We start from the raw sequence: 21,385 nt of genomic DNA on the forward strand, positions 1-21,385 counted from the left end.
ATTTATGGATCCCTGCAGATTTAATTAGTGTGGTCTGCTTTCACTTTTGTATTGCTGTGACATCAGAAGGCACAGCATGCTATGCTTTAAAGGAAAACAAAGAAAATCAAACTCAGGTTTCGACGGAAGCCTTTCCCTCACGTCCTGACTTTGATTTAGGTAAATGTTTCTGGTGTTTTTACCAGAAACATTTTCTTTCCCAATACTGTGGACAACCAGTTGAAGTCCACCACGCTTTGAAGGTAGTGCAGTGGAAGTCAACATGTTGTCGAATGCCCTAGAGCAGCTAAACCCCACCACATCAATGCAGCCTGATGACTTCTCCTGCAGAAATGACTAACAAGCTGCAGGGATCTGATGGCCACATTACACTAACTTCTTTGTTCCATGGTCGTAAACGACTTCTTCAGTTCCAGAAGGCCACCAGGATGGTAGGGTCTGGGACTGGGGAACAGCACAAAGCATAGTGACCAAAGGAAAGTGGCTGTTGCTGCTCAAGGCCATGCACAGCCAAAATAAAGTTTCAGTTGCCATGCATGGTCTATGGAGAAGAGGGCTAGGGAGAGAATAAAAAATACTCAGAAGCAGAGAGAAGGGGTTATAGAAAGGGAACAGAAATAGAAGAAAAAGTGCAGAGCAAATACAGAAAGCGAGAGACAGAATAGGGGAGACAGGAAGGGGAAGACAGACAGATGCAGCAACAAACAGAAAGGGTAGTACGGAAAAGGGTGAGGAAGGCAGTGGGGACAGAGATTGGTAGATGAGAAGAGTGAAAGTAAAATAGAGCCTCGAGATGCAAAATGAGAGCTAGGTACACATGGAGAAAAGGCGAGAGGATATTTTAAGTCACATTTTTAGCTTGCCATGTTTTTGCCGAATATAGCTGTTCACAACTAATGCGTTGTTCATGCATTCCTTTGCAATGGGGTCGTTACAATGACCGCGTTGTTACCACACAAACATTACATCGCAAGTCGTTTTAACGACCTGCTCTAGGGGGCGCACTGGAATTAGAAATAGTATTATTTACTAATCCTTCTCCAGTTTGTGCAACAGCAGGGAAGGTGTTGGATTCTAAATCTAACACCAGAGCGCCCCCTACAGCAAGTCGTTAAAATGACTTGCGATATCGTGGCACACGTTGGAACAACACGGCCGTTGTAACAACCACATTGTATTGGTACCGCATTGTGGAGACAGCGTTGTAAATTCTGTTTCCCATTTTTGCCAATACATCTGTCACATTGTGATTTCAATGCACAATTGTGCACGGATTTTCCAAAAAGGATCTTAGCGTAAGATCTAAACATCACTATGTAAAGTGGTATTTGAAGTCTTAATAAGGTCTAACCACTGTTAATTAATTCATATTTGCCAAAATGGGTGTTACAGAATATTACATAAACCCTGATGCACTAAGAAATAATGTCCTCAGTCAGGCAATGGGCCTCAAATGGACACATCCCAGGCTCACACAATCAACTATCCTTTACCATCCCTACCAGTCTTGCAGTTCGATGTCTTATGTAGGCTTCTTTTTGTACAGCATCTTTTGCACAACCAGCCTGTAACTATGAGTGGTGTATGCCAATGTCAGAGCCTGTTCCAAGTCCATGCAGTTTTGACTGGTGCATTTGATCAAATGTAATTAAACTATCCATCTTTTGTCACAACCTTAGAGTGAAATTCTTTGTGGGACCTTCTCAATTTCCCCTGTAACCTGTAAAATGACATTTAAATTCTATTTAGTGTTCACCTGTTGCAGTCCTAAAATGTTTAAAACACACTGTTCACTACTAATTTCCCAAATTGTCCCAGAAGGATATGCTCAAATTTCTCTGTGAAGTTATTTAAGTTAGTGGTGAGTTAAATTAAAACTTTTTTTTTTTTTTTTTTTTTTTTTTGGTTGTAAGACATTTATTAGCAGCAAATAAAACAGATGTAGTACACTGCGTCACGCCAACAACCCGGAGGCAGGCCGCTATCTGGTAGACTTATACAAAATTTACATAGAAACATCTTCAAGGCCCTCATCCGGCCGCTGGATCATTCAGAGGTAAACTGAAGGCATAATAAAATCAGCAGCGTGTACTTACATCACTAGCTAGTAATCGGTCTTACGATTTTCTCGGCGCTGCTGGCAGGTGACATATAACGAAAAGCAATGAGGCCGCGTCCGAATAAGCAGCATTCAGCCGCCCGCTACGGCAGCCTAGAGAGAGGACGTGCCAGTCAGCACCACGGTTCTCCCAACAGGACCCCCCAACAAACCAAACCTTAAACGTCAAACAGAGGTGCAAGTACTTCGAGACAGCGTTTGTGCCATGTTGCAGGTCCCCTAGGGGTCGCGCGGGTCTGCCACTGGGCTCCCCAATAGAGGGGCAGCCATGGTCAGGGCGGGTTCGAAAAGGTATCGTGACTGTGTATGAATCAGCGATGGGCAAGCGGGGCGGGGGGAGGGGCGATGAATTATCCACAGTCAGCCCACCTGAGCGGGAGGGAGGGGGACGGGGCAGTGGACTCCATCCGGGCAGTGGGGGCAGGAAACGCAAAGCTTATGTCTGGGCAGTTCCCGGCAGAGTATACGCGGGTGCAGCGGGGTCTCTATCGTTCAACTACGCAGCGCGCGCCCTCAGCCCATGTCATCTGAAATACTAGTAGCGCGTGATGCACCGGCGGAGTCAGGGGCCGTGCGTTCTGTAGTCCACTGCACAAACGGGCCCCATATGTCAGCGGGCCTGGAAGCGGTAGGCATGGTCTCCCAATAGTGTGTCAGTTGAGTGTGGCCGTAAGTCACATCCCTGATCCAGCTCTCCAGCGTGGGGAGGGCCGGTCTGCCCCAGTGTATAGCGATCTGTCGTTTGGCGAACAACAGGAGTAACGCATGTAGCTTCCTGTCGCAGGGCACGGTGTGCTTAACATACCCCAGTAATCCTAGCAGTGGAGACGGTGAGTCCCTCCTCCCCGTGATTTGATTGATGGCGTTGAAGACCCCGGACCAGTATGCCTCCAACTTGGGGCAGCTCCAGGCAACATGAAGAAAGGTGGCATCGTCACCCCCACATTTCCAGCAAGAGGCGTCCTCACGGAGACCCATGCGGCGTAGTAGCGTCGGGGTGCGGTAGAATCTGTGTAAGAATTTGAAGTGGATAAGCCGCAGTCGGTAACTCGGTGATAGGGCTGTGAGTTGAGCGCAGCAATACTCCCAGGCGTCGTCCGGCAGCTGGTCACCTAAGTCCTCAGCCCAAGCGGCCGCAGCCGCGGCTACTGTCACCGGGGCTTGTTCCTGCATGCAGTTGTATAATCTGGACACCAGTTTTTTAGGGGAGGGCCGTGAGAGCAAATTTTGCAGGGCCTCTAGTGCGCAAGGCTCTTCTGGGAAGCACGGTCCTATCTTCTTGCAAGATTCCCTTAGGGAATGATATAGAAGAGTGTCAGCAAACATGCAAGGCTGGGCATCCTCGTCCACAGGCATCTTGAAAAATGAGCCATCTGGATATAGGTCAGCGAAGGTGAGAAGCCGACTCCCGCGGATAGCGAGGACGTCTCCCCTTGCCGCCAAACAGGGCAGCATCGGGTTGCCCCTCAGAGGAATCGCCGGCGCATAAAGCATGGAGAGACCAGCACGCTTCCGAAGTTCGCGCCAGGACCAGCGGACCATTTCCACTGTGTCCACATCTCGTGACGGGCACGTAACCTTTCCATATAGTGCCACTCGTAATGGCGAGGGGGCGACCACTGCCAGTTCCACCGCCACATGCGGCTGATAGGGGGTTGGGTAGGCCCAGAAATGCAAGAACTGAGCCTGTGCACAGAGTGAATAGAGCTTCAAGTCCGGGGCCCCCAAGCCCCCCTGTCGGAGCGGAAGCGTGAGTAGGTCCCAGGAGACCCTGGCCTGGCCGCCGGCCCACACCAGTTTCAGCAGTAGCGAGCGGACCCGGGTGTGAAAGTGCGTTGTCATACGTAGTGGCACGTTTACGAACAGATATAAGAACTTGGGGAGGACCACCATCTTGGCCAGAGCAATTCTAGCGACCAAGGACAACGGTAGCTTATTCCAGACTTCAATCTTCACTTCCAGCCAGTCCACCGCCCTGCCAAAATTCAGCGACCACAGCTCCTGTATATCTCGGCTAATCCAGATTCCCAAATATTTGACAGCGTCCGTCTCCCACCTGAGGGGATAGTCAGGGGCAGGCCTAACAGTGCTATCCGTCAGGGGGAAGGCCACTGACTTCGACCAATTAATTGATATCCCTGCCAAGCCCTCAAACCTCACAAATTCGCGCAGTATAGGGCTCAGGTTGTCTGTAGGATTCAGGACATACAAGGTGACATCGTCCGCATACAGCGAGATCAGTAAGCTTCTAGCACTGAAACCGATGCCCCTGGCAGTATGGTGCTGCCGAATGCGAGCCGCTAGCGGCTCCATCGCAATCGCAAAGAGGAGCGGTGATAGAGGGCAGCCCTGCCTGGTACCCCTCGAGACATCGAACGGTTTGGAGACAAGACCATTAACGCTCACTCGGGCTCTGGGTTTCATGTAGAGGAGCTTGATAAGGGTCAGGAAGTTTTGGCTGAATCCCATGCGCTGCAACACACAAAATAGGTAAGGCCATTCTAGGGAGTCGAAGGCTTTGGTGGCGTCCAAAAACACCACCGCTGCCTGTATTGAAGGGTGTAAATGGTGAAGAACCGAAAAGATCGTTCTGAGATTGTGTGAGGTTGCTCGACCAGGGATGAATCCCGATTGATCTGGGAGCGCTATCATCGGTAGCAGCGGTTGCAGTCTGTCGGCAATAACTTTTGCGTATATTTTGGCATCTACGTTTATGAGGGACAGGGGCCTGTAAGAGTCCAGCTGCTGGTCATCCTTATCGGGCTTGAGGAGCGTGACAATGAGAGCCTCGCGCATGGAGTCTGGGAGGGATTGTGACTCGAGAGCCTCAACAAACACAGAGTGTAATTTCGGCGCTAGTTCAGTCACGTAGGTTTTATAAAAGGAGGTGGTCAGGCCATCTGGGCCAGGAGCTTTATTGGCCGGCATGCTCTTAATCACCTGGGCTATATCTTGCACTGTAACAGTGAGGTCCATGTACTGTCTGTGGTTGTTATTGAACCACACAAGTGCTACTGAGTCAAGGAAGTCCCGAAGTGACTCCGGCGCCATGGGCTGTCTCGAGGTGTACAGAGTAGCATAGAAGTCTGCGAAGGCACCCATCACCGCCTCTTGGCCCACCACTAGTCGCCCAGTGCTATCATAGATAGTATGTATGTAGTGCGACTGTGTGCGAGGAGCAATCAGTCTGGCAAGAGTCCTGCTAGGCCTATCTCCCTCCCCATATCTGCGCGCCTCTGCCTGCCTCCCCAGAAACCGCACCTCTCGTTCCGCCTCCTCATTGAATGCCAACAGTTTAGTTTTCAGAGCGCCAGCAGTCGCCAACGCTGGGTCGGAGCAAAAAGCGATGTCGAGGTCTTTAAGTTCCCTTTCAAGTTTAGCTAGCGCGTCTCTTATGGTGCGGAGGACCCCTGCTGTGCGTGCAATACATTGACCCCTTATCACAACTTTAAATGCATCCCACACAATGGCTTCAGAAGTGACTGATCCAGCGTTCTCAGTGAAATAATTAGTGATATCCTCTCTTATCTCCTCTACAAATACCGGGTCTGTGAGTGCGTGCGGGGGAAGACGCCATTGGAACGCCCTATGCACAGCGTCGGGGAGGTGCAACACCAACATACACGGAGCATGGTCTGATAATGATCTAGCCATGATATCAACATTTGTCACCCATGTCGCAACTTCAGGAGACACCAACAAGAAATCTAGTCGCGACCAGGCCGCCTTATGTGAGGTGTAGCAGGTCCCCACTTTTGTACCCGGGTTTCTGACTCGCCACACATCCGAAAGCTGACCCTCCCTCATTATATCCAAGATCGCTTGGCGCGCTCTAGTGTGCTGCGGTCTACTCACGCCTGTGCGATCCTCGCCATCGTTTAACACGACATTGAAGTCTCCCCCCAGCACGACCGCCGAACAATCAAGCAATACAATTTTCGCCCAAATAGTTCTAAAAAAATCAGGATCGTCCACATTTGGGCCATAGATGGCAGATAGGACAATGGGTCGTCCCTGTAAAGCCCCATGGAGCAGGACATATATACCCTCCGCATCTCTCACCTGAGAGTACTCCCGCCAATCCAACCCTCTGCGGATGAGTATAGCTACGCCCCTCGCATAATTTGAGTAAATGGAAGAGTAAACGTGCGCCCATCTGGAATTTTTCAATCTAGCTGAGGGGGCGGCATTAAGATGCGTCTCTTGTAGGAAGCAAATATCTACATTGTGTCTGGACAACATGCCATGCATCAGTCGGGCCTTCTTGAAGTCCCCAAGGCCTCTAATGTTCCAAGTCCAGATTTTGACTCCTCCCATTTAAAGTATTTGACAGTCTCGGACCCCCAGCACCCAACCCCGCCCCCGGAAGCCATCTTGACCCCTGGACCCCACCTCTGTAGACCTTGCGCGTTGAAATACAGGCATGTGTAGTAGTACAATGCACCCAGAACGAACTAAAACTCGCAACATAATGCAACCCCCCCTCCACCCCCTACCCTCAGCAACCCCCCAATCAGGTCGTGACATATCCCCGTAGCATATACACAATGCGTTAAAGTACCCCAACAGCAACAACAAAGGGAGGCACCCCATGAGGCGTGGTGCGCTCGGCTAACACCCCCGTATCCGCGGGGTGGCTACCATCAAACTTTAGTGGTCCTGGGTTCTGGCAGTTCCCCCACCCCGTAAACCCCATGGTCCGCAGCCGGCCTGTGTCCCAGTGGGAGCACGGAGACAGCGGCACAAGCCGAGTTCGGGTGGAGCAAACCTGTGCGAGAGGGCGATGCGGCCTTCAACTGTGTCGCAGAGAGTGGATCCGCAGCCCGCAGAATGAACATGGCAGAGGTCTCAGTCGTTATCACTCAGGTGCGTCGAAGCTTCCTCAAGCCTGGGCGATTTCCTCCTGGCCCCGGCACAAATGTGTTTAGCAAATTTGAGGGCTGCTTTGGCGTCAGTAAAGAAATGTGTGGTATTGTCGTGGAGTACCTTCAGCTTCGCCGGGTATAAGAGAGAGTAAGGCACACCGGTTTGCAGCAGAACTTTCTTCGCCGGTAAAAATTCCTTCCGGGCCGCTTGCACCAGAGGGGTGAAGTCTGGGTAGAAGGATATATGATTACCCTGATGTGTGATTTTGCCCCTCTCTCTCGCCAATTTGAGAATAATGTCCCTGTCCTGGTAATTAAGTAGTTTCGCCAGGATCGGACGCGGTGGGGCCCCCACCGGTGGCTTCTTCCCCAGAGATCTGTGTGCCCTCTCCACCGTGAACACCGGGGACAAGTCCGGGTCGAACAGTTCATGCAGGAGGTTCGACACAAACGATTCCATCTTCCCCGTGTTTGTAGTCTCTGGAACGCCTGTAATGCGGATGTTAGAGCGTCTGGAGCGCGCTTCCAAGTCATCCGACTTAGCACGCAGGGCGTCTAGTTCTCGCTCCAGTGTTGTGATATGCCGCTTAGCCTGTTGCTGGAATTCGCAGCATTCAGTTTGCTCATTTTCGAGACAGTCCAACCGCTGCTCGTGGGTGTCTACCTTGGCCTTCACAGTTTCGAGTTGCGCCGTCATGTTGTCAAGTTTAGCATCAATGCTCTTAAGGCTGGTCCTCACCTCCATGATCAGGCCCCTAAAGTCTATGTCTGGGGTAGCACCCGGTGGCGTGGACGTGCCAGCATCAGGTTCCAATGTCGGGTGTTTCGGAGGTTTTTTACCATCAAATGTTAGCTTAGGTTGCTTGGCGTCCGTTTTCCCCATCACGGCAGCCAGGCGGTGGGGCGGCACCCCCGCGTGCCACCGCTAGCAAGCTCCCCGTGCGTGTGCGACTGTCCAGGCGGCACCAGCGCGTACCAGTCGTGGCCCTCAACACGTGGCACGCAAGGCCAGCCGCCTTAGCGAACTTCGTAGCTGTTTAGCGAGCTCGGCAAGCCCAAGCGGGCCACCAGGGCCTCCCCCGGATCTAAAATGGCGGGCTTCTGCAGCGCAACGAGTTGTCCGCCCGCTCCACTGGGATATCGCCACGCTGGGGTCCAGGGGGCCAGGGCTGCACGTGTATGAAGCTAATCAGCAGATAGATGGCGAGTGTTCAATTTGGTGTCTCGCCAATGTGAAAAGCAGGGGGGGGGGGCACGTCTCCCCCACGAAGCGTCAGAAACGACTATGCCCCTCGTCCCTCTATGGCACCGTCTCACCTCCGCTGCATCCGTCGCCTCAGTGTCGCTGGCGCAGACCCACCTCTACGATCTCCGCTGGGCTCGATTCCGGTCCGCTCCGCTCCCGGCAGCGCCAGGAGCTCCTCTCCGCAGCGCGGCCGCTCCGCCCAGGCTCGCCGGTAGTCTCAAGTTTCCCACAGCCCCCCGACAGGGGAACTCTCCGTCGGTAGCAGCGGAGATTGCGCTGCGAGGCGTCCGCTGCCAGTGCCACTTAATATGCTGGGGCCTCCGAAGCCGCGGCCCGTCGTGACTCGCGGCTCCCGGCGAGGTACACTTCCGGCGCGGGCCAGGACCAGCCCGCCCGTCGGCAGGAAAAGGCGTCCGTCTCCGCCGCAAGGGGGAACCGTCCCCGCTCTCCCAGCTCGGCTCAAAGGATCACCTGGGTTTAGGCTGCAGGACCCGGGTGGCGTGGGGTTCCGCAGTCGCCAGGAACAGGATCATTAAAGGATTAATCGAGGTAGCCGGCGGAGCTCACTCAGAGAGCGGCCATCTCGCTGCTCGGCTAGCCACGCCCCCCGAGTTAAATTAAAACTTCACTTATGAATACAGAGGAAACTCCACGCTTTACAAATCAGATTAAGTTTCCTAACTTTACTTGAGGTATCTCTTTGGCCTTCCAGGTGTGATTATTTCCTGATGCAGAATGCCCCGTGCCGGACATCCTCCAGCGAAAGCATTGCATTTCACAAAGTTGGAAATACAACAAGTTGTGAATCAGCTAAATGTACAACTGTACACCCCTCTACTTGACATGAGTTAAAGTTTGACTGTGGGAGTTGATTGAGTGTGCTTTAATATCTGCCTTAAAACATCCATCTATTCCTTCAAATAGAACCACATGGTGTGCACCCTGTATGTTGAAACCAGGATATTGATGGCACAGAATACTGAGGACAGAATAGCAAGTTCAAAACATCAACAGGTAAGTAAGTATAGATTTTCCATAACTTACTCCACTTCTATGTACAAATTTAGTATATATATCTTCAAAGGTACTTAGATTTAGATTTAGGAATAGTAACTCTATACTTTCGTATACACACTTAATTTTCAGTATTCTATAATTGATGTTCTTGTACTTCAAATTTACGGGGGCCAGAATTGAGCAGTACAACCAATCACACCAATAATACACCGCCAATAATAGAAACAATCACCTAAAAGCATTATGTGCTTTAAAACCTTGTATACTGTACCTGTTATGTAGTATTTGGGAAAAATGCACCTACAGTGCACAGCATTAATGTTTTGTCATAGCTGAGGGCAATGCCCCCTAAAAATATACTCCAGGCCCAGAAATCGCATTGTAATTTGACCAGCTTAGACCTAGAAAATCAACATCCATGACAATCCCTGTATTGGTTATCTTCACACCAAACAGTTTAACACTTTTAAATTAAACTTTTAACACTACTGAGAAGAGCTACAAAAGCCTCACCCTTCTTCTTAGAACCTGGGACCCAGCTTACAACCCATGAATGAGTGAGACTGCCTCCATAAATCCACTGATTAGAATTTTAAACTGTACTTTGTTTTTAACTCTCGAAGGACTATTATTTGTGATTATATTTGAGGAATTTACAACATGCCTTTTACAGTTTTCCTAGAGTGTGACTTGGCTAATTATTTCACATTTTTATGCTGATAAATACATTTTTGTAACTCAAATATGCTTATATTTCGACTGTATTGTTAGTTAGTGAGATGTTTTACACCTACCACACACAGGGCCTCATTTACAAGTTTTTGATGCAGGGCAGTTCAGTAAGTCGCTTTGCTGTGCTGCACTGCGTGAAAAGGAAAGGCCAAGAATATGTCGTATTTTTGATACCCTTCCTTTCCCACTGCACTGGCGCCGTTTTGGCAACCTTGGGCCAATACAGGCACCTTTGCACCATGGTAAAAGGGTATCTGCATTGTAGGAATGATGGTTCTGCTGCAGGAAAGGACACCTTCCTGCACAAAAACAATCACTGGAGGTGTTTTCCTCCTTCTATGTGTACTGCAGATTGAAGCACACAAAGAAGGAGGAAAACCGAGAAGAAATAAAGTTATTTCTCCTTGTTATACCTCCCTGGGGAGGCGTAGATGTTTGGCGCATTCCCAGGTTTACAAGTCCTTTTAAATCTGGGAATGCGTCAAAATCCATGGGTGTTGGTGGGAGCATCCACCGCAACGCCCATGGAACACTTCTTTGACACACAGTAAGGCAATGCAGCGACTTGCACTGCTTTACCTCACTCCATATCTACGAGGCCATGAAAAACCACACAAAGTGGCTTTGTGTTGCCTCGTAGATATGGGTCTGCACTTTGCACCGCAGGTGAGTCAAAAAAGTGACATACCGGCAGCTCAATGGGCTTGTAAATAACCCCACAGTTTCTCTCGGTAAAGCCTTACAGCTGAGCCATGCAGCCAACTTAACCCCTACATTCTTTTTGGAAACCAAGTTAACTCTGTAAGTTAGAAAACTGAACTGAGACCTTAGGAGAGCTCATTCAGACCTCACGTTAAGAGTGAACTCTGTCTCCCATGTCACATCATTCTGATTCGTAATCATGGACTACTGTGCTAGGGACACATTACAATAATGATTATTTTTCTCCCTTGTTTCCGCCCGCATTCAGAACTTATTCAGATGCTTGACTCCTTCCTACTCCTTTTTAAACTCCTGTTCAACTGGGCCTTAATCAAGGCAAGAGTTCACCGGAGTGAGGCTTGGCGGGGTTTGAGTCATAGTCCCCGGTGTTAAATTCAATGTGGCCACTAAAAATAGGCACAAGTGAGACTGCGTTCCAAAATGTGTGACACATTCCAGCGATCGAGAATGATTGTGACTGTTCACTAAGGTGTTAAAGACGTTTTAGATGAATGGTTTCAAGGCATGAAGACACTAAACTCCGATATAGTAAGATTTTGCGTTGGGGTTGTGTCACTCACTTTTTTGACACAGGCCGACACGAAAACTAATATGGGATTTGCACAGTCATGCAAATCCCGATTTGTGTGGCTTTTCTTGAATTTGCAAAAAGAAAGCGAGACTATGCTTTAGGGTGTGATACCTACCTAAATATTGAAGCTGTACCTGTTCCCCAATTCCATCTCTCTGTCCTTTGTGTCTCCTTCGTGCACGCTCCCTTTTAATGTGTGCTATTTTAATCCACACTCAGTTGCTGTCAGGCTCTGCTCCATGATATTCAAGGAAGCTTAACATGAAGGAATACATTTATATAGCCTTATAGCCCGCTGTAGCGGGCTATTCTGGCCATTAAAGGCCTGCTCCAGCATTAAAGGCCCAAGCCGAAGGCGAGGGCCTTTAACTTGGGAGCGAGACTTTAATAACCTGTATATATATATATATATATATATATATATATATCTATATATATATTATCTACTGGCGGTCGCCAGTAGATAGTTATAGGTAGGACCGTGTTTCCATAGGAAATCTGAAAATTCTATTTTGAATAACTTTGACGCCGGTTGACAAATCCTCGCGAAATTTTCAAAACTAATGGGGCGCTCCGTTCAGCTCCTACCCTGAAAGTCTCGGGGTGTTTCGTCAAGCGGGGGCCGAGAAAAAAGGGGGGTCCCAAAACACGTTTTCCCTATGCATTTTCCCATAGGACCTTTAGTCGAAGGTACAGCCCGAACGGCTGAACAGAAATACTTGAAATTTGGCAGAGAGGTAGTCCTCAGGTCAGGGAAGTGCCTTTTGCATATATGGAGTCAATCTGTTCAGTAGTTCCTGAGAAAATTGCAGTTAAAGCACATAAATATCTATAGCCGCGCACGGTGCGCGCACCGTGCGTGCACGGTGCGTGCACGGTGCGCGCACCCTAACGTGCGCAAGCGTAATTCTGATTGGTGGTTACATGTCAGTCAACGAACTGCGTTAAGTGGGCGCGCACGCCACAAATGGCGTAAAGTAACTTAGCATTTAAAAAAAAACGTACAAATTCTCTAAAAAAACCATAGGTTTCACACACGTTATAGTTAGGAATTAGCATTTAAAAAACCTTGCAAATTCACTGAAAAAACCATAGGTTTCACACATGTTATAGTTAGCTGGACATTTTACTGATAAAAAACCAATGAAATTCCCCCGTTATAGTTACTGTAGGCAACTATAACTCACGCGACCGTAATCCTCTGCTGATGACATATGTGTCTTTATGAAAAAAAAATATTTGTAATATATGTATAGCTAAAATTTAATGGAAGAAGACATGGGCAAATAAGTGTCTAAATACAGTATTAGCATCAGCAGAGGATTGCGGTCGCGTGAGTTATAGTTGCCTACAGTAACTATAACGGGGGAATTTCATTGGTTTTTTATCAGTAAAATGTCCAGCTAACTATAACATGTGTGAAACCTATGGTTTTTTCACTGAATTTGCAAGGTTTTTTAAATGCTAATTCCTAACTATAACGTGTGTGAAACCTATGGTTTTTTCAGTGAATATATATATATATATATTACCTACTGGCGGTCGCCAGTAGATAGTTATAGTTAGGACCGAGTTTCCATAGGAAATCTCAAAATTCTATTTTGAATAACTTTGGCGCCGGTTGACGAATCCTCGCGAAATTTTCAAAACTAATGGGGCGCTCCGCTCAGCTCCTACCCTGAAAGTCTCGGGGTGATTCGTCAAGCGGGGGCCGAGAAAAAAGGGGGGTCCCAAAACGGGTTTTCCCCATGCATTTTCCCATAGGACCTTTAGTCGAAGGTACAGCCCGAACGGCTGAACTGAATTACTTGAACTTTGGCAAAGAGGTAGTCCTCAGGTCAGGGATGTGCCTTTTGCATATATGGTGTCAATCTGTTCAGTAGTTCCTCAGAAAACTGCAGTTAAAAGCACATAAATATCTATAGCCGCGCACCGTGCCGTGCGCGAGCGTAATTCTGATTGGTGGATTCATGTCAGTCAACATTCGACTCGATCGAAATCAGGAAGTGTCGACCGCCATTTTGTGTGTTGTGTGTGTGACAGGGAAAAAGAAAGGTGGAGAACGTGAAAAGGGGGCAGGGTAGAGAGTTCCTGACCCCCTAGCCTTTGTCAGGGGGTCCCTGAAGGACCCTGAAGGGTGAAAAAAACATTTAATTTTTTTTCAAAAAATCGCGGGGTGCGCGCACCCCCCAGCCGCCATTTTGAGTTTTAGAGACAACAATGTAATATACTTCAAAAATTAACAGTCAAAAAAGAGGGTTAAACATGACGGCAGAAAGAAAAGCTGACCCAACACATTGGAATTTTGGTAGAAAACATTTTTTGTATTTATAGTGAAAGAGTTTGTTTGAAAGTTAAGAACAATCTCATGTACATAGTTGAAACAAATGACAATCTTAATACATAATTATCAAGGGTGTCCCAATGAAACCAGTGATTTAAACAAAACAAGTGACAAATAGTGCAACATAAAAAAGGTTTCAATTGATCATTACAAAGGCGATCATACAAAGATGAAAAAAATTGTTATCAACACTTCATTATTATAAGTGTCAGAGAATGATTCGCCTGTCTCGTCTACGGCGTTTCGACCCTGTCTGAAATAAAGGGTCTCTTCAGGACAGTTTTTTGTGAAGGGACACCTGATCTGCAAGCCTATTGGTTAACGTGAATGTTTCTAGTGTCACCGTGCTCAACGTGAATAAAATAACTCACAGGGCGCCCGGCCGGGTGCCCTATAGGAGTTAACTCACGAAGAGGCTGATATTTAATCTACCTGGCAGATTGAACGCCGTTCTCCTGCTAAAGCGCGTTGTGGTGAAATTCTCGAGTTTATTGAAAACTTTGAAGCAAACGACAGCTATCATGCAGTCTGCTATTCCGGCTTCCTCCATCTTCCCGCAAATTAATTGATTTCTGCGCTGAGATTTCTTTATTACTGCATAAGCACTGCAAAACGATTAAATATCGTTTACTTCGAAGTTTTCAATAAACTCGAGAATTTCACCGCAACGCGCTTTAGCAGGAGAACGGCGTTCAATCTGCCAGGTAGATTAAATATCAGCCTCTTCGTGAGTTAACTCCTACAGGGCACCCGGCCGTGCGCCCTGTGAGTTATTTTATTCACGTTGAGCACGGTGACACTAGAAACATTCACGTTAACCAATAGGCTTGCAGATCAGGTGTCCCTTCACAAAAAACTGTCCTGAAGAGACCCTTTATTTCAGACAGGGTCGAAACGCCGTAGACGAGACAGGCGAATCATTCTCTGACACTTATAATAATGAAGTGTTGATAACTATTTTTTTCATCTTTGTATGATCGCCTTTGTAATGATCAATTGAAAGCTTTTTTATGTTGCACTATTTGTCACTTGTTTTGTTTAAATCACTGGTTTCATTGGGACACCCTTGATAATTATGTATTAAGATTGTCATTTGTTTCAACTATGTACATGAGATTGTTCTTAACTTTCAAACAAACTCTTTCACTATAAATACAAAAAATGTTTTCTACCAAAATTCCAATGTGTTGGGTCAGCTTTTCTTTCTGCCGTCATGTTTAACCCTCTTTTTTGACTGTTAATTTTTGAAGTATATTACATTGTTGCCTATTAACCCACGTGAGCCATTGTTCCTTTTCATAAACTATTACCCAGGCTCTATGTGAGTAGGGTTTCCTTGTCTCTTGGTTAAATTATTTTGAGTTTTAGAGGCAGAAGAGAGCTAAAATCACAAGTGGAGAACGTGAAAAGGGGGCAGGGTAGAGAGTCCCTGACCCCCTAGGCCTTCTCAGGGGGACCATGAAAGACCCCTTAGGTCACACAAAAAAAAAAAAATTAAAAATTGCGCAGGGTGCGCGAACGGTGCGCGCACGGCTGCAAAAAAAACATAAAAAAATAGAATTAAAAATTAAGTTTAAGTGTTTAGATGTTGGTTGGCTCTAAAAAGAGCCGTTGTGTTCATTGAGTGTTTTTTTTGTACCTACAAGTAAGTACCGATGCAGAGTCTAAGGTTCAAGAGGAAGACTCTGTTGCCTTCATCTGTGAAATGTACACCGTCTCCTCTATAAATGCCTTGCATGTTGTAACGCAAGTTGTTGTGGTATATAGAACCCATCCCATAGTCTCTGAGGAAAGCAGAAACAGACTTATTGACGTGCTTTCTTGCTTTGTCAATCTGCGGACAATATTGGTTGGACCAGTTCCACTTTTGCCTTTGGCATATATTAGAATATACAAAGGTAGTATGTGAAAAAAGTGACATCAATTGCACAAAGGTGTCCTTAACAAGCATTTCCAGACCTACCCCAGTTAAAGTGCCTAGGTCATTTCCACCACAGTGCACAATTATAAGGTCAGGCTGTGGGAGATGTAGAAAGGATTTCACCAAAGGCATTAATTGGTGCCACTTTAACCCTCTCTGACCAATCCATTTAATGTCTACATTTGGCAAAGCAAGGTCTTTCACAATACCTCTTTTTTTCTGCATACTTTTCACTCTAGAAGACATAGCTATGACCTACAATCCACACTGTGAACATCTTTCAAGGAGATCTGGATGCACTCAGAAGGTGTCTTTCAGTAGAATGGCAATATGAAAAGAAAGATAGTTGTAAAATGGAGGCTTACATACTTTTTTTTTAAATAAAAAGAACTCATTGGCTGTTTCAGACCATTCAGCACTAAAAACTAGGCTGTATGTTTAAATTTTTAAAAGCATGTTTTGTATTGGTTCAGAAAAATGTGTTCCCACAGAACATTACTTTGGATTTGCTGTTAGGTTTGAAAAGTCAAGCACTCTTGCTCTTTGGATTAGAAACATTGTGTGCTGAACTTCTGACCTCTCAGCTCACACCAGTGTTGCATGACCTGATGCTATGGTAGCAGGCAGAAGTCATGGTGGGGGTAGGGATCATTTGGAAAGGGTTGAAATTTGCAACCAATAGAAATGTGTGTTTCCATTTGAAAACATGTGGGAAGCACTGTGATCTGAAGTTAACATGTATATGTGTGAAAAAAGAGAGGGAAAGATTGCCATCTACTGGTTCTGCTGAGAGGTGTACAGCTCAGAGATTCTGGCTCTGATAATCTGCTGTGTGAGTGCCACATTTCTTTCTCAACTAACTACTTTTAAAGGTGAGTTATGAATTTGAGAGGGGATGTATGTGGTGCATTTTGATATAAAAAATAGAAATGAAATTCTTGTTTTAAAGTTGTGTTTTATATTTTATGTTTTGGAAGATATTTAACTGCCTTGAACTTGTAAGATATTATGGAGTATGTCTTCACCATAAGTTAAGGTGTACTGGTATCACCCAGGAATACTGTTTTCTGACTAGAATCACACCATGAGTTTGTGTGCACAAAGGAATTGTTGTCAGAGATTTAATTTGTGTTGGTCTGGTTCTATAAGACTTGCATTTGTAGGAAAGGGGCAGCTTGTTTTCTTGAAGTGTGATGGCTAGCATTCAGCACAAATCAATATCTCACAAATGAGAGGCAAATGCTAACACATTTGAAATCAACATGGTAGATTTTCCTTCCACTCCTGCAATGGGTGAGGTAGTTCCTACATGTTACAAACTCCAATTAAAACTTACCACACATGTACTCTTACATACATCTGTGCAGTCTTCATGCAGTTGTGCAAGTGTCCATGCAGATCTCTCTTGCACCTGACAATACACAGTCTCCAGAAGTACGCTCTTAGCACACAGGCAGCTGCTTCTCCTGCACTCCCATGCTAAGTATTCAGCACTGTGTGGTATTTTAGATAGTAGTGTGTAACGCTACCACATTCAACATCACCAAGGCTCATTTCCTTTGCTCTAGTCTAATCACTCACTCAGGTTCCACATGTTCATGGTCTCAAGTAGCTGTTAGGACATGTGCTATTTTCTGCCTCTCTAAACTATAAGGAAAATGTGTCAGGTTGTTACAGTAATAATCACTTGCAAAATCACAGTAGTAAATGTGCTTTGAAATTGCCAATCAAATATTGTTTTCTGCCTAGAATCACACCATGAGTCTGTGTGCACAAAGGAATTGTTGTCAGAGATTTAATTTGTGGTGGTCTGGTTCTGTAAGACTTGAATTCGTAGGAAAGGGGCAGCTTGTTTTCTTGAACTGTGATGGCTAGCATTTAGCACAAATCAATATCTCACAAATGAGAGGCAAATGCTAGCACATTTGAAAACAACAGGGTAGATTTTCCTTACACTGCTGCAATGGGTGAGGTAGATCCTACATGTTCAAAACTCCAATTAACCCTTACCCCACATGTACTCTTACATACATCTCTGCAGTCTTCATGCAGTTGTGCAAGCGTCCATGCAGATCTCTCTTGCACCTGACAATACACAGTCTCCAGAAGCACGCTCTTGGCACACAGGCAGCTGCTTCTCCTGCACTCCCATGCTAAGTATTCAGCACTGTGTGGTATTTTAGATAGTAGTGTGTAACGCTACCACATTCAACATCACCAAGGCTCATTTCCTTTGCTCTAGTCTAATCACTCACCCAGGTTCCACATGTTCATGGTCTCAAGTAGCTGTTAGGACATGTGCTCTTTTCTGCCTCTCTAAACTATAAGGAAAATGTGTCAGGCTGTTACAGTAATTATCACTTGCAAAACCACAGTAGTAAATGTGCTTTGAAATTGCCAATCAAATATCGTTTTCTGCCTAGAATCACACCATGAGTCTGTGTGCACGAAGGAATTTTTGTCAGAGATGTAATTCGTGTTGGTCTGGTTCTGTAAGACTTGAATTCGTAGGAAAGGGGCAGCTTGTTTTCTTGAACTGTGATGGCTAGCATTCAGCACAAATCAATATCTCACAAATGAGAGGCAAATGCTAACACATTTGAAAACAACAGGGTAGATTTTCCTTACACTCCTGCAATGGGTGAGGTAGATCCTACATGTTCAAAACACCAATTAACCGTTACCTCACATGTACTCTTACATACATCTCTGCAGTCTTCATGCAGTTGTGCAAGCGTCCATGCAGATCTCTCTTGCACCTGACAATACACAGTCTCCAGAAGTACGCTCTTAGCACACAGGCAGCTGCTTCTCCTGCACTCCCATGCTAAGTATTCAGCACTGTGTGGTATTTTAGATAGCAGTGAGTAACGCTACCACATTCAACATCAGCAAGGCTCATTTCCTTTGCTCTAGTCTAATCTCTCACCCAGGTTCCACATGTTCATGGTCTCAAGTAGCTGTTAGGACATGTGCTCTTTTCTGCCTCTCTAAACTATAAGGAAAATGTGTCAGGCTGTTACAGTAATTATCACTTGCAAAACCACAGTAGTAAATGTGCTTTGAAATTGCCAATCAAATATCGTTTTCTGCCTAGAATCACACCATGAGTCTGTGTGCACGAAGGAATTTTTGTCAGAGATTTAATTCGTGTTGGTCTGGTTCTGTAAGACTTGAATTCGTAGGAAAGGGGCAGCTTGTTTTCTTGAACTGTGATGGCTAGCATTCAGCACAAATCAATATCTCACAAATGAGAGGCAAATGCTAACACATTTGAAAACAACAGGGTAGATTTTCCTTACACTCCTGCAATGGGTGAGGTAGATCCTACATGTTCAAAACACCAATTAACCGTTACCTCACATGTACTCTTACATACATCTCTGCAGTCTTCATGCAGTTGTGCAAGCGTCCACGCAGATCTCTCTTGCACCTGACAATACACAGTCTCCAGAAGTACGCTCTTAGCACACAGGCAGCTGCTTCTCCTGCACTCCCATGCTAAGTATTCAGCACTGTGTGGTATTTTAGATAGCAGTGAGTAACGCTACCACATTCAACATCAGCAAGGCTCATTTCCTTTGCTCTAGTCTAATCTCTCACCCAGGTTCCACATGTTCATGGTCGCAAGTAGCTGTTAGGACATGTGCTCTTTTCTGCCTCTCTAAACTATAAGGAAAATGTGTCAGGCTGTTACAGTAATTATCACTTGCAAAACCACAGTAGTAAATGTGCTTTGAAATTGCCAATCAAATATCGTTTTCTGCCTAGAATCACACCATGAGTCTGTGTGCACGAAGGAATTTTTGTCAGAGATTTAATTCGTGTTGGTCTGGTTCTGTAAGACGTGAATTCATAGGAAAGGGGCAGCTTGTTTTCTTGAACTGTGATGGCTAGCATTCAGCACAAATCAATATCTCACAAATGAGAGGCAAATGCTAACACATTTGAAAACAACAGAGTAGATTTTCCTTACACTCCTGCAATGGGTGAGGTAGATGCTACATGTTCAAAACTCCAATTAACTCTTACCCCACATGTACTCTTACATACATCTCTGCAGTCTTCATGCAGTTGTGCAAGCGTCCATGCAGATCTCTCTTGCACCTGACAATACACAGTCTCCAGAAGCACGCTCTAGGCACACAGGCAGCTGCTTCTCCTGCACTCCCATGCTAAGTATTCAGCACTGTGTGGTATTTTAGATAGTAGTGTGTAACGCTACCACATTCAACATCACCAAGGCTCATTTCCTTTGCTCTAGTCTAATCACTCACCCAGGTTCCACATGTTCATGGTCTCAAGTAGCTGTTAGGACATGTGCTCTTTTCTGCCTCTCTAAACTATAAGGAAAATGTGTCAGGCTGTTACAGTAATTATCACTTGCAAAACCACAGTAGTAAATGTGCTTTGAAATTGCCAATCAAATATCGTTTTCTGCCTAGAATCACACCATGAGTCTGTGTGCACGAAGGAATTTTTGTCAGAGATGTAATTCGTGTTGGTCTGGTTCTGTAAGACTTGAATTTGTAGGAAAGGGGCAGCTTGTTTTCTTGAACTGTGATGGCTAGCATTCAGCACAAATCAATATCTCACAAATGAGAGGCAAATGCTAACACATTTGAAAACAACAGGGTAGATTTTCCTTTCACTCCTGCAATGGGTGAGGTAGATCCTACATGTTCAAAACACCAATTAACCGTTACCTCACATGTACTCTTACATACATCTCTGCAGTCTTCATGCAGTTGTGCAAGCGTCCATGCAGATCTCTCTTGCACCTGACAATACACAGTCTCCAGAAGTACGCTCTTAGCACACAGGCAGCTGCTTCTCCTGCACTCCCATGCTAAGTATTCAGCACTGTGTGGTATTTTAGATAGCAGTGAGTAACGCTACCACATTCAACATCAGCAAGGCTCATTGCCTTTGCTCTAGTCTAATCTCTCACCCAGGTTCCACATGTTCATGGTCTCAAGTAGCTGTTAGGACATGTGCTCTTTTCTGCCTCTCTAAACTATAAGGAAAATGTGTCAGGCTGTTACAGTAATTATCACTTGCAAAACCACAGTAGTAAATGTGCTTTGAAATTGCCAATCAAATATCGTTTTCTGCCTAGAATCACACCATGAGTCTGTGTGCACGAAGGAATTTTTGTTAGAGATTTAATTCGTGTTGGTCTGGTTCTGTAAGACTTGAATTCGTAGGAAAGGGGCAGCTTGTTTTCTTGAACTGTGATGGCTAGTATCCAGCACAAATCAATATCTCGCAAATGAGAGGCAAATGCTAACACATTTGAAAACAACAGGGTAGATTTTCCTTACACTCCTGCAATGGGTGAGGTAGATCCTACATGTTCAAAACACCAATTAACCGTTACCTCACATGTACTCTTACATACATCTCTGCAGTCGTCATGCAGTTGTGCAAGCGTCCATGCAGATCTCTCTTGCACCTGACAATACACAGTCTCCAGAAGTACGCTCTTAGCACACAGGCAGCTGCTTCTCCTGCACTCCCATGCTAAGTATTCAGCACTGTGTGGTATTTTAGATAGCAGTGAGTAACACTACCACATTCAACATCAGCAAGGCTCATTTCCTTTGCTCTAGTCTAATCTCTCACCCAGGTTCCACATGTTCATGGTCTCAAGTAGCTGTTAGGACATGTGCTCTTTTCTGCCTCTCTAAACTATAAGGAAAATGTGTCAGGCTGTTACAGTAATTATCACTTGCAAAACCACAGTAGTAAATGTGCTTTGAAATTGCCAATCAAATATCGTTTTCTGCCTAGAATCACACCATGAGTCTGTGAGCACAAAGGAATTGTTGTCAGAGATTTAATTTG

This window comes from Triturus cristatus, chromosome 3_2 (genome assembly GCF_964204655.1).
Source record: "Triturus cristatus chromosome 3_2, aTriCri1.1, whole genome shotgun sequence".
Taxonomy (NCBI): Eukaryota; Metazoa; Chordata; class Amphibia; order Caudata; family Salamandridae; genus Triturus; species Triturus cristatus.